Source organism: Strix aluco, chromosome 12 (genome assembly GCF_031877795.1).
Source record: "Strix aluco isolate bStrAlu1 chromosome 12, bStrAlu1.hap1, whole genome shotgun sequence".
In the NCBI taxonomy this organism is placed as follows: domain Eukaryota; kingdom Metazoa; phylum Chordata; class Aves; order Strigiformes; family Strigidae; genus Strix; species Strix aluco.
Window position 1 is genome coordinate 4,016,611 of NC_133942.1, and position 6,000 is coordinate 4,022,610.

Here is a 6,000-nt window from a genome sequence, read left to right on the forward strand (position 1 = left end):
AACATTAGCTTTCCTTTTTCTTTCTTTTCTTCCCCGTAAACAAGGAAATTAACTGTAGAAATTGATCATTTAATGTTTAAATACAAAATATCAAGATTGTCCTGAAATCGTCCTTATTCATGCACAAAAATGCCCCCGCATCCTTTGATACCCCCTCTCTACACACGCACCCCCCTCACACAACATCTGAGCTGACGCTTAAGCAGCTACGTCAGTTATTTTGTGCATGTGAAGGACACTCAGCTGCAGCAAAAGCAAAACAACCTCTTGGTTTCATCTCAAAAACTGATTTTTCACCAAAACCCAGAAGTGAAATAGGTGTTTGCTTTAAAGAAATTATATAATTTAAAAAAAAAAAAAATTAAAATTCACACAAGCAACTAGAGTCACCGAGCAAGTTTCGCAGACAGGCAGCCATTCCCTATTTTCTCTACAGTAGGATTGTCAGAGCAAAACCCTACTCCTTCCTCTGAAACACGTCACACCACAAGGCACCCATCCTCGTCAGCAGGAAAACGCATTTTCAATGCAACTGAGTGGCAAAAGAAGCCACATCCCAGTGGGATCTTTTTTTCTTCTCTCCTCCAAAACCAAGCAGCACCCCTTCCTCATCTGAGCCAACCTGGCATGGGGACGTGGAGCAGACCAGCTGCTGCCGGGGTGGCCAAAGCTCCAGTTCACTAGCTATGCGCAGTCACTGACGAGCTCCCAGGGCAGCCGCGTGCTCCGAGCCACCTTAGCTACCTACCCTTGATCTTACACAAGGCCCTTCACACCCAGATGAGCTCCCCAACATACCCCCTACATCCCCAAAACCCTGCTGGAGTCAGACGCCCTCATGCAATGGCTTCATCCTCCCTCCAGCCACTACCACTGCAGCACAAGCATCCAAATTATGACTTTCCCGAATAAGTGGGCAAGGGGAAGGGACCATACCCAGAGAGCCCACAAGCGCTTGACCTGTGCCCACAAAGCATCAGAAGAGACATCACAGAGAACTGCAGACAGCCCAGGCCACCTCCAGCTGCTTTGGGGACTTCAGTGCTTCCCAAAAAAAACCTCTCCACAAACCACCATCAGCTGCGAAGAAATACGGAGCGGGTTTGGGAACAGACCTGCGACTCTCACAACCCAGAGGTTGGGGAAACATCAGTCCGTATTCTGCAGCACGCCTGCAAAGATAAACACAGACCTCACCTTGAACTCGCTGGGAAGCCACCCCATCTCCTGCAGGCTACCCGAAGCCCATCTGCTCGGTGTGCAGAAGCAACCGAGCACGGTTAAACTGTCACCAGCCCCTGGCAAGGTCACCTGTGGCCTCACCTCCTTTCGGTAGGGAGCCAGCACGTGACGTGCTCCCTGCGAGCATCTTCCCGCTCGCTGCCTGCCCCTGGCAGGTCCCTGTTGCCGGCCAGAAGCAGCGGTGTCAACACTCAAAGGGCATAGCTGTGCACGCACGCTGTCACACATCCCCGAAACAACATACCTGGGACCATAAATACCATCTTATTTACATAATACTCTGGATAAAAGGGACAAAGAGGCTTATTGCATTACATCTGGGACTAGTATTGCATCAGCGCCCAGACGCCCTAATCCAAATCGGAGCCCTGCCATGCTGGGTGCAGCAGGTCGGCGGCAAGGTGCATCCTCACTCCCAGCCCACCCAAGGTTGACAGCAACACGATACAGCCCAGCTCTTCCCCTTCCCTCCACCAGCAAGCAGAGGAAGATCCCTTTTCAGGCAGCACGCCCCCAGGAAATACCAAATAAATCGCTATGAGGCACGACTGGTCCCTAACCACCTTTCTATTGTGGCTGAGCCTCAGGAATGTGATCCCAGACGTGGGTCTCCAACCTCTGTCACGGTGGGGACACCGACTTTGTTTCAGTAGGGATGCCTGCGTGGAAGCGCTAGAAAGACGAGGCAGCTTCTGGTTTTCTTTCATTTATGCAATTAAAATTAAAGATATTGTAAATATAATCTGGAGGCAAATCTCGACTCAACGTGGCCCGGTTCTCAAAGAGAATAAACCAGACAGAGCAAACTCTGGTCCTTCCTTCTTGTTCATACATAATAAAGATACACAAGCTGTTAGGTAGCTCCAACACAGCGTGAGAACCCCTTAACTGCCTTTACACTTTGCAAGCCCTTTCTTCCTGAAAAAGGCAGGTTTTCAGCTAGCCTAACGATTTAAAGGGAAAAAGCTTTAGAGGCAGCAGAAGCAGACGCCATGCCCGCCGACATCCAACAAGTCGGGTGCAGCGAGCGCGAGGGGACTTTGCAACCTTCCAAGTGCAGAGAGGGAGAGATTATTTGCAGTTGCCACCCAGTCCACAGCATGGAGCTACAGATGGACGAACGTCCCTTATTTGCAGCAGCTTCTCCCCCCCGCCCCCCCCAAAAAATAACACCATTTTCGGCACGCGCAGAGGACACCGCGATAGGATAACACGTGTATTAAGAGACACCTACGTGTGTATACGTGCACACACCAGCCCCCCTGGCTAGCGAGCAGCCTAATGGCAACTCACACAGACCCTCCACTGGAAACCAAGTCCAAGTGCCCAGCTTGAAAAAAGGAAAAAAAAAAAATACCCCGTGTCCTGGCCATACTCAATTACAGATCATTACAACTTGCTTGATAATTAATTTCCTCTGGTGGCTCTAACTGGCTTGCAGCCCTTGTCCTGAACACAAGGCCAGTTTAGGTGAAACATTAAATCCTTGTCCTTTTGCACCACCGAGACGGCCGCGCTCCCGGTGCTGCGCACGTCTCCCTCCCTACCCCGCAGCCAGAGGAAAAAACCTTGCTGGATGAACGAGGGCATAAAAGGGCAAAGATTTTTGTTTCAAGACCAAAACGGCTTCAAAATAATAAATTATAAATTATTTCTGGTCAAGAGCTAATCAATAAAATAAGCTGACTGGATTTTTCGAGTGCTGTGCGTGTGCGGTCGTGTACTGCCAACAAAGAGCTAGAAATGTGCAGCATAATCCGATGCCGGAGTCATCGCACAAAGCGTGGAAATAGGTTTTCCTGAGGATGTCCAGGCGAGGAAGGCTGCAAGCACCCGCGCCGCCCCTGCGCGCGCCGGAGCCCGAAAGCCAGCCCTGATGCTGGCATCCTTAATTCTTCTAGAGGGGGGAGAAAGGGCCCGTGAGCTCTTTGGTGTGCGCCACAAAAAACGTGCGTGTCTAACACCTCCTCCAAGGGAAAGGGCCTTCCCAGAAAGGGGGGAAAAAAGGAAAGAGGGAAAAAAAAAAGAAAAAAAAAAAAAGGGCTGCTGGGAGATGGAGAGGAGCCAAGTCTGGCAGACCAGACCTGAACCTGTGACCTTCCCCGTGTACACAACGGGCGGGAGAGCTCCACGGCAGGAGCCGTCCTCCCGCACCCACCCGCAGCCTTTACGGGACGCCTCGCCTCGGCCACAGCCACGTTGTCACTGGCGGTGCCACCCCCGGGACCGGCCCCACGCACGAGCAGGGCCCCGAATCGGCCTCGTCCTGCGGCACCGGGTCATCGTCGCGCAGGGGCCCCGTGGGCCCTCTCCAAAGGGCGGCTGAGGGGGGCTGGGGCCCGGGCTCTCGCTCTTTGACCCCCCCAAAAAAGCACCCGGACAACTCGTGCTCGCTAAATGCCTTTGGGAAAATTTAAACCTTCTGTGGTTTGTGCTGAGAACCCCCCCCGCGAGGCGCCACAGCCCCCCACGCCGGCACCCCGGAAGGGCTGGGCTGCGGCAATCCAAGGGGAACAGCCCTCCCGGGGCCCCTCCGCTCCCCGAATCCCCCAAACCCTCCCCTGAGACCCGGGGGGGTAAAATGGAGAGGGCCCCCACCCCGGGGACAGAGGTGCCCCCTCGGGAACCGCATCCCCGCGTCCTGCCACCACCCACGGCCCGGCCGCATCGCGTCCCCCCCAACCCGGACCCTCACCCCAAAACCTGCCCGGACGGTGACCCCACACACGGGGGATCCCCCCCCCCCACTCCCCGCAGCCGTGCGGGCTCCATGACGCCCCCCCACGCTCCCGTGGCGGTGGGACACGCGGGGAAGCAGCTCCCAATCCTTCCATGGGGAGGGTTCCGCACCCCACACACACGGTGAACCCCCCAACACACAGCCCGGTGGGGAGAGGGGGGGGCACGGCTGGGGACGGGGGGGGGGGGAACCCCGGCCCAACGGCCCCATGGGTGCCCCCGGGTCCCCTCCGGCCCCACAGCCGCGGAGAAGGTGACCCCCACGGTCGCAAGGGGTGACCCCGCACCCCGGGGGGGGGAGCACCCGAGCCCCACAGAGCCCGACCTCCGAGGGCGGGGGTCACGGGAATCACACACCCTGTCCCAACGGTCACGGAGGGACGTCCCCGGAGCACGGCGACGGCGTCCAGCTGCGGGAGAGGGCCTAAACCGGGCGGGGGGCTCAAAGGCCGGGGGAGGGGAGGCGAGGGGATGTCCCGGCACCAACGGCCGCGGGGGAAGGCCCCGACGGTCACCGCGGGGGGAGCCCGGGCCACGCCGGTCGCGGGGGGGGGGCGGTTGGAGGGAACGACGACCGGGGCCCAACGGTCACCGGGGGAGGGCCGGGGCCAGGCCCAACGGCCGCGGAGGCTCCCTAACCGACACCTCCCCCACACACACACACACCCCCCACCCCCCCCCGCCGCGGCGCCGCGGGGCCGGGCCGGGCCCGCACTCACCCGGCTCCGCTCCCGTCCCGGGCGGCCCTAAGTCTCCTCCATGGGGCCGCCTGGCCGCTCCGCCGGCAGCTAGGGGCCGGCCGCCGGGGCCGCCATGCCACCCGCGCCTGTGGGCCGCGCCGCGCCGCACCGCGCAGGCCGCGCCGGTGTCCGCCTGGCGGGGCGGGGCGGGGCGGGGCGGGGCGGGCGCTCGGCTCGGCAAGGCTCGGCAAGGCTCGGCCAGGCTCGGCCAGGTTCGGCAAGGCTCGGCTCGGCAAGGCTCGGCTCGGCAGCCCGGAGCCGGAACCCCACCGGCAGCCGGAGCGGGGCGGCGCGGGCGCCAGGCAAAACCCGGAAGGCGGAGCGGGGAGCGGGAGGGCGGAGAGCGCCGCCCCCGGCCGGGCGGAAGAGCCGGCACAAAGCGGGCGCGGGGGCCCCGAAAACGCGGAGACCGGATCGCGAGCGGAGCCCGGAGCGGAGCCATTCCCCGCCCCAGCGGCACCTCGGAGAGGGGGGAAGGGCGCCCTTTCGGGGGGGTTTTACACGCCGGGGGGGGGCGTGTGAGCCCGGCACGGTGCCCTCATGGCTGCGCTATCGAGGGTGCAGCTCACGGAGCCGGCCCAGAACCCCTCAGGCTGGCTTCTGGGCTGGGTACTGCTCTGAAAGACCCACCGGGAGCAGGCAGGAGGGGTTCACCACCCAGGTTCATCCACCCCAAAAACGCACAACACCGTGCCCCACGCAGTCATTTTTCCTCCCCAAACAGGTTTCTGGCACTGGACAGAAGGAGCATCTTCCTTCCCAAAAGCACCAGGATCCCCAGCCCTCCTTGTCCCAGGAGGTGGTACATCCCCCAAAACCCTCCTCTCCAGACCCCGAAGTCTCAGTGCCAGGCCCGCGCTGGCTGGCCAGGAAATTCTGGCTCATCTCAGCAGAGGGTGGCCCAGCCTTGGCCCCAGGACACCCCAAAACCCGTCCAGCGCAGGAGCAGCTGTCCCTGAGCAAGGCGAACCGGCGCAGCAATCTGTGCCGATGGAAGATGGGGCACAGGATCCACATCAGCACCCGGCAGCGCCGAGCTCGGAGCTGGGCCGTGGTCCTGCAGCGGAAGTGATGGAGCAGGGACCACCACCTCCATCCGCCCACCCGGGCTCTGGCGTGGGACCCAGAGAGCTGCCACCGTCCCGGGGCAGGGCGGGTCTCCTCCTCCAGCATGGTCTCAGGAGAACACCAAAGGACACGCTGATTTCTTCCAATGCTTTTCACCCCCAAACAAGGACAATGCGAGACCCAAACCCCTGGTGAAGGAGGTGGGATGCCG

General features: G+C 60.2%; 1 protein-coding gene across 3 annotated transcripts in view; it reads right to left on the reverse strand.

The window, feature by feature from the left end:
* The window catches only part of ZNF609 (zinc finger protein 609), a 73,898-nt gene extending 69,056 nt beyond the window's left edge, over positions 1-4,842 (reverse strand). Inside the window, exon 1 of one of the 3 annotated variants that reach the window (XM_074837906.1) lies at positions 4,701-4,842. The gene's annotated coding sequence lies outside the window, so the exon portion shown is untranslated. The remainder of the gene's footprint in view (positions 1-4,700) is intronic. The other 2 variants (XM_074837907.1, XM_074837908.1) reach the window with 2 other exon arrangements.
* Between the last annotated feature and the right edge of the window lie 1,158 nt (positions 4,843-6,000).